The sequence below is a fragment of the Bos indicus genome, chromosome 21 (genome assembly GCF_029378745.1).
Source record: "Bos indicus isolate NIAB-ARS_2022 breed Sahiwal x Tharparkar chromosome 21, NIAB-ARS_B.indTharparkar_mat_pri_1.0, whole genome shotgun sequence".
NCBI classification, from domain to species: Eukaryota; Metazoa; Chordata; class Mammalia; order Artiodactyla; family Bovidae; genus Bos; species Bos indicus.
In genome coordinates this window covers 69067741-69077750 of record NC_091780.1, presented here as the reverse complement: position 1 = coordinate 69077750, position 10010 = coordinate 69067741, and the positions used below count along the sequence as shown (strand labels likewise).

Here is a 10010-nt window from a genome sequence, read left to right as displayed (position 1 = left end):
CAAAGCCACTTCTCTGCAACTTTCCGAGGGAAAGCACGTCTCCGAGCCCAAGGATGACGTGTTCCAAACATCAGCCAGTTAATGGTTTGCGAGTCACAAATTCTGCAACAAAGTGACATAAAGGGACGGTGTTTCTCTCCCACTGCAGTGAGCTGCCAGGGACCACTGGAGCAGAGCAACGGGAAAGGCTCAAGGAGGAATCTAGGGGCACTTGGAGCCGCGTCCCGGAACATGGTCCGCACCCTCGATGGCGAGTCCATGGTGTCAGGAAGAGATGTGTGGTGGCTCAGGGAACCACCTGTTAATCACAGCACCGTCAGGGCTGAAAAGAACCGATTGATTGCCTGGCTCCTCCCTCCCTCCCTCCGTCAGCTCACCCTTGGCCTGTAAGCCAGTTAGACGTCCCTGCGTGGCCTCGTGCTCACAGCTCCCAGGTCTGTCTCATGAGCTGTGGGCCCGTGGATGCCTCTGACCACCTCTCCACTGTGCCCCCTTCGGCTCACATCCTCCACCCTGGACCTCACCTCTCCCTTTGCGGGGAGGCCCTGAGCACAAAGAGCTTCATGGTGGGAGGTCCCAGAAGCCTGGCCGCACCCCAGCCTGTTGCTATGCTACGCCCTTTGTGTCCTGTTGTCTGGGGAACATGAGCCCATCAGGGGCTGTGGGGTGGACACGTCCTCCTAGAGATGGGTGGACGCTGGCAGTGCTAAGGAGGGGCACTCTGAGGCCCTGGGGCAGGCGGAAGGAGGGCAGTCGGAGAACCCAGAGGGCCTGGGACCCCTGGGCTCTGAGCCCAGCAGTAACACAGCTTCTCCTCTGGTGGGACAGACATGTTTCCACCAACTGTTTGCTCCGGAAAGAATGAGTCTGCCTCTTCACTGGACCAGGCACTATTTTTTCAGTATAGGAGCATCATCAGTGATAAATCCTTGGATAAGGGCTCCCTTCTCCTCCGAGAGTTTGTCCAGTAAGCGTCCTGGGTGCGGGCAGGGCAGGGATAACCAGAGTCACAGGGTTTGAGGGGGCTGCCAGCAGGCCCCAGAAGGTGGGCTCACGGCCGTCCTGACCGGTCACATAAGCAGGAAGGAGGAGATTTTGCCTTGTGACCGAGGAGATTTTGCCCCAGGAACATAAGCGTAGAATGGTGCCAGGAAATCTCATGTAATTCACATCATCAGTAGGTGGTCGGAGGTAAGCTTACTGTCATCTTAGAGGATGCAGACTGGGTTTAAGTCCACCCCTTCTCGGTGGAAACTCTCAGATGATTAGAGATAGGAAGGTGACCTTAACAGGTGAAGGGCAACGGCTACCAACACAGCAGACCGCCGGCTTCGGTTAAAACTTCAGATGCAGCCCGTGGAGGTTGGGACTGGGAGAGCTGATGTCTCTCATGGCTGTTACTCTCTACAGCACTGATGGTCCAACCAGCGATACAGGACAGGAAGAAAAGCGGATGAGGACAGGAACGCAGACACGAGGCAGCATTTACGTAGACAACGTACCTTTCTGCATAAAGAAATTTTCAAAAAATTTTGCAGTTAGAATTAATCAGGTTTGATATAAGGAGGTATAAAAACCCAAGGCATTTCTATGCAACAGCCATCACTAACTGCAAAGTGCAAAGAAAAAACACGCCCCTGCAATAGCAGTTGAAGTATTGCTCAGCAGTAGAGAAAGACATGCACCACCTCCAGGGAGGAGACAGTGAGATCTTACCACAGGATGGAGAGGGAGATTTAACTGGGGGCGAGACAGCGCGCGAGCAGAGAAACTCAGCTTTAAGTGTTTGGTTCTCTTTTAAAATAATCTGTAAACTGAATGTAATTTCATTTGAAATTCTAATGGCACCCCTCACGGCACCTGCTCAGGTGAGTTTCTGCTCTGCATGGAACATTGAAGGGTTTGTCCCAGCGAATATCAAGGGTCGGGCCAGGGCTATGATAGACTGCATGAACAGACAAGCCATTGGATGAGAGCAGGGCCCCAGCCAGACCTGCACACCCCTGAAACTGGGGTGCCTCAAAGGCAGCTACAGATCAGCAGGTAGTCACCTGTCACCAACAGGAAAGCAAAATAGTTCAGGTCATGAACTAATTCTGTACAGAGAATAAACTTCATGTGGGTTAAAGTCTTAACATCTGAAATGTTGAATTTTAGAACAGTTAGGAAAAAACTGTAGGAGAATGGCTTTATGATGTCAGGTACAGTACAATTTGTTAAGCAAGACATGCAGGCACAAATCATAAAACTGCAGTTGATCAGTTTGACTATCTGATAACAAAAAGCACCATTAACAAAGTTAGAAGTTAAAAAAAATTAGCCACAGACCAAGAGGAATTATTTTCTATAAACACAGCCGAACAATGATTATCCAGCATATATAAAGATCTCACAGTAATCAGTGAGACAACAAGAGCAGAGAATCGGGAAGAGGAGGGGAGGTTCAGGAGGGAGGGGATATGTGTATACAAATAGCTGATGAATCGGGAAGAGGAGGGGAGGTTCAGGAGGGAGGGGATATGTGTATACAAATAGCTGATGAATCGGGAAGAGGAGGGGAGGTTCAGGAGGGAGGGGATATGTGAATACAAATAGCTGATGCACTTTATTGTACAGCAGAAACTAGCAACGCTGTGAAATAATTATACTCCAATAATGAAGCATAAAATGAAAAGCCAGGAAAAAAGAATCGATTAAAACAGGGCAAAGATGTGACCACACGATTGACAAGAGAGGTGACTGAACGGCCAGTGCCTTCTCCCCCGGAAACTGGGAGATGCAAACTAGAGCAGCGGCGTTACAGTCACCGGGGTAACAGAGGTTAAGGGTCGCGGTAACAGAGGGGCCACGGTGAGCAGGCTGCAGGGCAAAGCCAGGGAGGTGCACTGACCACACCCTTTGAAGAGAGATTTGCCCACTCCTGCAGCTGGGTAGACCCTTCTCCCAGCAAGTCCCTCTCTCCTTCTGGGGACATGGTTGCATTTTGCACAGGAACCGGAAGTGGGCGGCCCCTCTAGGATGGCCCATCGGAACAGGGGAAGGCGTCAGGCGGGGACAGGTCGGTCCTTAAGATGGAGGATGCGCGGGCGCGGGCCACCCTGGACCTGATGCGGCGTGAAGGAGGAGACAAGAGGACTTCCCTGGTGGTCCAGCTGCCGATGCAGGGAACGCGGGCTCCACCCCTGGTTCGGGAAGACCCCCCATGCCGTGGGGCAGCTGAGCCCACGCGCCACAGCTACTGTGCCCTAGGGCCTGGAAGCCGGAACTACTGCTACAGCTACTGAAGGCCGCGTGCCTGGAGCTCGCGGTCGTGACAAGAGAAGCCCGAGCGCCGTAACCACAGAGTAAGTCCTGCTCACCACAACCAGACCAAGTCCACACGCAGCAACTAAGACCCAGCACAGCCAAGGAGAAACAAACAAAAAAGATGCGCAATTACACACAGGGTCTGATATCGTTTGTGCAAAGCTTTAAAATACAAGTATCTTTACAAAACAACACGCTATATTGTGGTAAAGATAGCAAGACGTGACCAGTGAGGCTGCCGAGAGAAGAGAGGGAGATCAGATGGGTGGGTGCTGCCCGGGGCCCCCTCCGTTTCAACGCAGCACTTCTGAAAACATCACCCGAAGCAAACAGCCGGACGCTAACGTCTGGTAGGTCCGGGTGGTGAGTACAAACCGTCCTGTGTAATTTGTTTGGAATGTTCCAACTATCCTGTGATAAAACACTGGGATAGAGACCAGAGATCCCCGGGGAGTCAGGGTGGGGTGGGGGAGGAGCGCAGGGACGAAGAAGAAATAGGAGAAAACAGGAGCTGCTAAGGTGGCAGAATAGGATAACAGGGTGGAAAGTGAGAGAGTGGAAATGGAAAGAGCTCAGGGTGGAAATGAAAGAGGAGAAGAACTGTCCCAGATATGCGCTTGGAGGAGGCGGCTGAGAGCGTCTCAAGGACGCTCATCTTCAACAGATGATAATTGAACACCCGTCGGGAGCCAGGCCCCGGGACTCAGAGCCGTCCCTCCCGGTGGACTGCTCTTAGCGTGCACCGCGTGCCCCCCGCCCTGAGCCCTGCAAAGGCGCCGGGTACAGGCGCGTCTCAGGGGCCTGGCGTGCATGAGCCGGGGCCTCCGAGGTCTGGGTCTTTGCTTTTCTGGAGACGTCCTCCGTGGACCGCGTCAGGCATGTTAGGGGACACCCAGCGGCAGGCATTTTCTTTAATTTTCCGTTCCCAGTAGCAGTGCTGACCCGCGCACTCCCCAGGGCTAGGCAGAGTCAGTGCCTCCCTGGCTGTGCCCTCTCCTCCAGCTCGGTGGGCGGGGGCCGGCCGGTACCCACCGCCCGCCCGGTGCTAACTTTCCAGTGGAGTTTGGTTTTCATCCATTCCCAGCTGGGCTCCATTTGGCTCAGTTAGCACGTGGCTTCTGTTCCTTTCCCGTCCACTTTCGGTTCAGTCGACGTCAACGTCGGTTCAGCCCAGTTTGTCTCCAAGGTCAGCGTCTACTTTGCTTAGCGGCTCCTGTGCCCCAGTCCAAAGCTGGGTTCTGTGGGGAAGACGCGCCGTGGGGCCTCAGCCCACCCCGAGGTGCCCCGGGAGCAGCTGTCAGTGTGTGGGGGCCACGAGCCCTGTGTCCATGTGCAGGGTACCAGCTGAGTGTGAGGCAGGCCCAGACTGCTCCCCAGGCAGCCCCACGAGTGTGGGCAGGTGTGCTGCGGTCACAGGCGTGTGAGAGCCGGCAGGAAACACGACAGAACTCAGGAAAGCACCTTCCGCAAGGCAGGGTCTCCAACGTGCTGTGTGTGCCGTGAGCTCCTAAGGCGGGACTGACGTGGAGGGTGTTCTAGAAACTATCCACTAGTTCCAGGCGACCCGGGCTGCTGAGGGCGAATCCTGGGCCGGGGTCAGGGCAGCTGGGTTCTCAGCTGCAGCTGACCGATGGGGGTCTCGTTGGGGGGGCCCCCATCTTTGTCTGCTGGGGCAGAGGTTGTGCTGACGGCCCAGCTCCGGGGTCCCCAGCCTCTCCAGGCCCCACATGGTCATCGTGTTTCAGGCTAGCCTATGGCTGCTCCCAGCTCTCAGGATTCCCCAGGACGGAGTCCCCGAGCCCAGCCTCTGCAGTGGCCCATGAGGGACTTCTTGCTCATAAAGCCGCAAACCCCACCTGGCAGAGTCCTGGCTCAGCGGCTGCTCTCCTGGGACACTGCATCCAGCCCTTCCCAGGGGCCGGGAAGCAAAGTCTCACCGTCCTCTGCCCTCCAGACGATGGAGTTCCAGACTCCCCACAATACCGCCCAAAGTGGAGTCTCAGACTCTTCAGAGCAGGAGCAGGTTGCCTGGGAAATTTGAGGATGCAAGTTCAATTCTTCGTTATTTACGAACCAACAGGGAGGGGTTTATTACTCGGATTACTCACTAATCATCCCCCGTAAATGCAGGAACTGACAAAATCCCACAGAATCAATAACGTGGTAAGTTCCCCGTCTAAATCATGGCACCTAGCATTCTTGAGTAAACCTTTCGGTAATTTACAAAGGCTGTTGAATTTTATAGTAAGTGTTTTTCAAACCAAGCTGGATTCTAAACAATAATGACTTTTTAATGTGGCTCTGTGATTACATTGTCATGGTGAAATACGGGGGTCTCTGACTGCATCCGAAATGAGCCTGGTGTGAATTACTTGCCGGCACAGACCAGCGCGGCCGCAGGTAAAGCAATCTTCATAAATTACCCTCCAATCCGGGTGGCCTGGCAGGCGAGGCCTGATGCCAATGTTGGCAACTTAAATTTCAGCGGACAATTTGTAAACAAGCTCTTCCTTTTGTTCCGGAGCGGTGGCCACGGCCGAGGGCCTCTCGGTGGCGGAGGGCCGTGCCTCCTCGGTCCGCCGGGCGGACACCGGCTGTGACCTTGTATGACGCCAGTTACGGGGCCACCAGCCTACAAGCCTGCTGACGTGAAAGGTGATGAGCTGGTCCCGGTGAGCCTTGAGCCCAGTGCCCTGTGGCCCGCACGGCTGGTGGCTGCTGTGCCTGGCGGTACGGGTGGGGATGTTCTGAGGCTGGTGCTGGCGGAGGGCAGGGCGCGGCTCTCCAGCCGTCGGGGACTCCTTCCCTCTTTCGTTGTTCTCCGTGGCTCCACGTTCTGCCGGGAAGGCCCAGAGGTCCCAGCACCCCGAGACTGGGCACCTGCCCACCCTGTCTCTGAGTCACCGAGTGACCGTTTGGGTGGTTCAGCTGCCCCCGGGCCCGGCACCAAGCAGGACTCAGGGACAGACAGGGCTTGGTGAGGGACGTTTGCTACCCGTTTGCCACCTGGGGGATGGTGGGGGATGGTGGGGGATGGGAGGACACTGGAGTCACCCCCTCCCCTCCCCATGGGCCCTGTGCTAGGGCTGTCCCCTCAGGCCTCCCCGCTGCCGCAGCCTGGGGTGAGCTGGGGGCTCCTCTGGACGTACCCCAGCTCGTCCCTAAGTCCAGAGCCGAGCCTGGCCGTGTCAGGAGACCGGGAGTGGGGGGAGTTTGCAGAAGGCGTACACACCTGGGCTTTGGGAGCCATGAGGGGCTGCGGGAGGCAAGGATTCTGGAAGCTTCTGCAGTGGCAGAGTCTCCAGAGTGAAAAGGTCCCTCCCCCTCCCCTCCCCCTCCCCCTCCCCTCCCCCTCCCCTCCCCCTCCCCTCCCCCTCCCCTCCCCTCCCCTCCCCCTTCTCCTCTGGAAGCTTCTGCAGTGGCAGAGTCTCCAGAGTGGAAAGGCCCCTCCCCCTCCCCTCCCCTCCCCTCCCCTCCCCCTCCCCGCCCCTCCCCTCCCCTCCCCCTCCCCCTCCCCTCCCCTCCCCCTCCCCTCCCCTCCCCTCCCCTCCCCCTCCCCGCCCCTCCCCTCCCCTCCCCCTCCCCTCCCCTCCCCCTCCCCTCCCCCTCACTGCATCTCAGGTGTCTCCAGGGCTCAGGCCTATTTTTTTTTTCTTTCACTGTGCCATGTGGCATGTGGGATCTTAGCTCCCTGACCAGGGATCGAACATGGAACATGTTCGAACATGCCTTCATTGGAAGCTCAGAGTCTCAACCACTGGACCACCAGGGAAGTCCCAGGCCTGTTTAAAAAGTCCCAGATTTTATAAACCCTGTTCTACACCACTGTTTTCTTTTGTGATATTATATAACCTCAGGGCTTCACAGCTAAACATGTTGATTCCAACATTCTGTGGGTGTAACTCCCCGGGACCCCCAGCTTCCGCCTCCCGTGGGTTTCAGGGTGGATCCCGAGCTGCCTGCTCCATCGGGGGCTGCATGGGGCCATCTGTGTCTCAGAGTGGAGACCCCCCACACCCCAGGTCTCAGTGATATCTGCCTTCCAGAAGCCGTCCCCACAGGAAGTGGGCAGTGACGTGGGCTGAAGAAGGGGCTCACCTTTACTAAGTGCTGCCAGGGAAACGTGGGCTTCCCTGGTGGCTTAGCTGGTAAAGAATCCACCTGCAATGCAAGAGACCTGGGTTCAATCCCTAGGTGGGGAAGATCCCCTAGAGAAGGGAATGGCTACTCACTCCAGTGTTCTTGCGCTTCCCTGGTGGCTAAGCTGGTAAAGAATCTGCTCACAATGCGGGACACCCAGGTTTGATCCCTGGGTGGGGAAGATCCCCTGGAGAAGGGAATGGCTACCCACTCCAGTATTCTTGCACTTCCCTGGTGGCTCAGCTGATAAAGAATCTGCCTGCAATGCAGGAGACACAGGTTTAATCCCTGGGTGGGGAAGATCCCCTGGAGAAGGGAATGGCTGCCTGCTCCAGTATCCCTACCCAGAGGGAAACACAGAGCGCGGGGCTGGAGAGGCCGGAGGCTCACTGGGGTGGAGGCCGTGCGCCCTGGGCCTCCTGTCCTCAAGGCTGACAAAGGAGCTGTGTGGGGTTGGCGACCCAGCCCAGCTCCCCGTGATGGGGGTTTGGGGTCCTCAGGCCAGCTGCTCCTTGGTGAACCCCAGGAAAGCCCCGTGGCCTGTCAGCAAGACTTGTGATGATGGGGGCAGGGAGGGGGATCAACAGCAGCTGCAGCCCCTGGGAAGGGGTTGTCATCATCTGCTTTGTAGACAGGACACCGAGGCTGAGAGAGGAAGGGACCCCACCTTCCCGTGGGCTGCAGGGGGTAAGGGGAGGGTCTCCTGCCTCTCACTCAAGTGCCTTCTTGCTTTGTGCACAGCCGGGGGTGGGGCAGGGAAGCTTGCTCAAGTAGGCGGGCCAGGACCGACAGTCAGCAGCATGGCCTCCTCCATCCTCACAACACCTCACCTTCTTATCCCCATTTTGCAGGTCTGAAGACTGAGGCCCGGAGTGGTGATGACCCGACCAGCCTGAGGCTGCACACCCAGGAGCTGGGATCCAAGCTTCTTCCCCACCCAGCAGTTGTAGGGTAAGCCCTCATTCACAGCCAGCCCTTGTCCCGGGCCCCTCTGCCTGCTCCTGTGGGAACGGGGTTAGTGAGGGCGCCTGACTTCACACAATTGCTGAGAAAGACAGATGAGTCAATGAATTGCAGACAGGGAGACTCCAGTGAGGGGTGGTTATTAAGCTCCTCCTCGGCATTTAACAGAAGCGCTTGTTTGCAGCCAGAGGACTGCTTTTGAGAGGAAAAAGGCCCACCAGTAAAGCAGCAATCTCTTTAATCTCTCTTCTTCTAAATCTAAAAATGAGGAAGACGAACTCAGGAGCCGAACGGCCTCCCACTCAGACATCAGAGACACGGACCGAGTTTCCGTGGAGCGGACCTGGGCTGGGAAGGCAGAAGAGCCCCCGGGAACACACCAGGCGCTCGGGGGAGGAAGCGCCAGGGAGAGCGTGTCCAAATTAACATATGAACTTCCAGCCTACGCGCCAATTCAGAATCTGATTGAACAAACTGCTCTTATTAAAGTCAATTGGCGAACATTCTATTATAAAAACAAATGAAATCCTCCCGTCTACCAGATAAATAATTTTCTCCCCACACCTAAGCAGGAGGCATTAACTTAACAGGTAATGATCTAAATTATGTATTAAACTCAATTACTTTTTATGACTACTTTCCAATTAGGGCGCCCTGATTGACTCGCCTGCGTGGAGACTTCTCACGCTGTACCTGGTCTCCGGCCGGCTCTGTGCATGCTGCTCACCCAGCTTAATTGAGTGTGTCTCTCCCTCGCTGCTCTAACCAGCCACAAGGTGCGGCTTCTAATGAGGAATAAACAACACGGCTGGCATGATTACCAGCTAAATCACCCGTCTGCAGAGTCACTCTCAGCAAACACTTCTAATGCAAAACTATCTCCCTGCCTTCCAGCCCCAAGCTTCCCTAATCAAGATGCATTCCCAAGGCGGGCTCTGGGGGAAGCCAGGGTTCCGCCTGGTCTGGTACCACATTGTTGCTGAGAGGAGCCTCCAACCTGTTACGGTCCGAGTCCCCGCTGTGTGCTAGTCGGCGGGGCCATCCGTCAGCAGACACCCCACCGTCAGAGCTCTCCCTGTTCAGCTAGGAGCTCTCCTTCTAAGACTGCAGATTCATCTGACAGGGGTCGTGTGCGTGCTCGCCTCCGCCCGTCTGGGCTGCTGTGACCGAGCCCCCGCACACGGGGCGGCTTATGAAAAGACATTTACTCCTCGCGGTTCTGGCGGCGGCGAGTCTAGATTAAACCACCAGCACATTCAGCGTTGAGTGAGGACCAGTTTTCCGGTTCATAGAGAGTGTCGAGGTCTTCTCACTGTGTCCTCACTGGTGGGGGAGTTCGGGGGTCTCTTATTAGGGCACTAACTCCACTCTCAGGACCTCGTCACCTCCCATAGACCGGCCTTCAAATGCCATCACCTTGGGGGTTAGGCGTGCACATGTGAATCTGGGGGGAGGGCACACTCAGTCCATTACAGGCTATACTTTTCTAACAAGCACCAAACTACCTTTTTTCTTTGGGTCACGCCTTAAGGCTTGTGGGGTCTTGGTTCCCTGACCAGGGATCAAAGCTGTGTCCCCTGCATTGGAAGTGTGGAGTCTTA

At 56.1% G+C, this 10010-nt stretch overlaps 1 long non-coding RNA gene across 1 annotated transcript; it reads left to right on the top strand.

Moving 5' to 3' along the window:
• The first annotated feature begins 1261 nt into the window (after positions 1 to 1261).
• Positions 1262 to 9648, top strand: LOC139178364 (uncharacterized). The gene is made up of 4 exons (XR_011562782.1): positions 1262 to 1868; positions 2620 to 3656; positions 8298 to 8397; positions 9058 to 9648. It is a non-coding gene; the product is annotated as an uncharacterized lncRNA (long non-coding RNA).
• Positions 9649 to 10010: the final 362 nt, after the last annotated feature.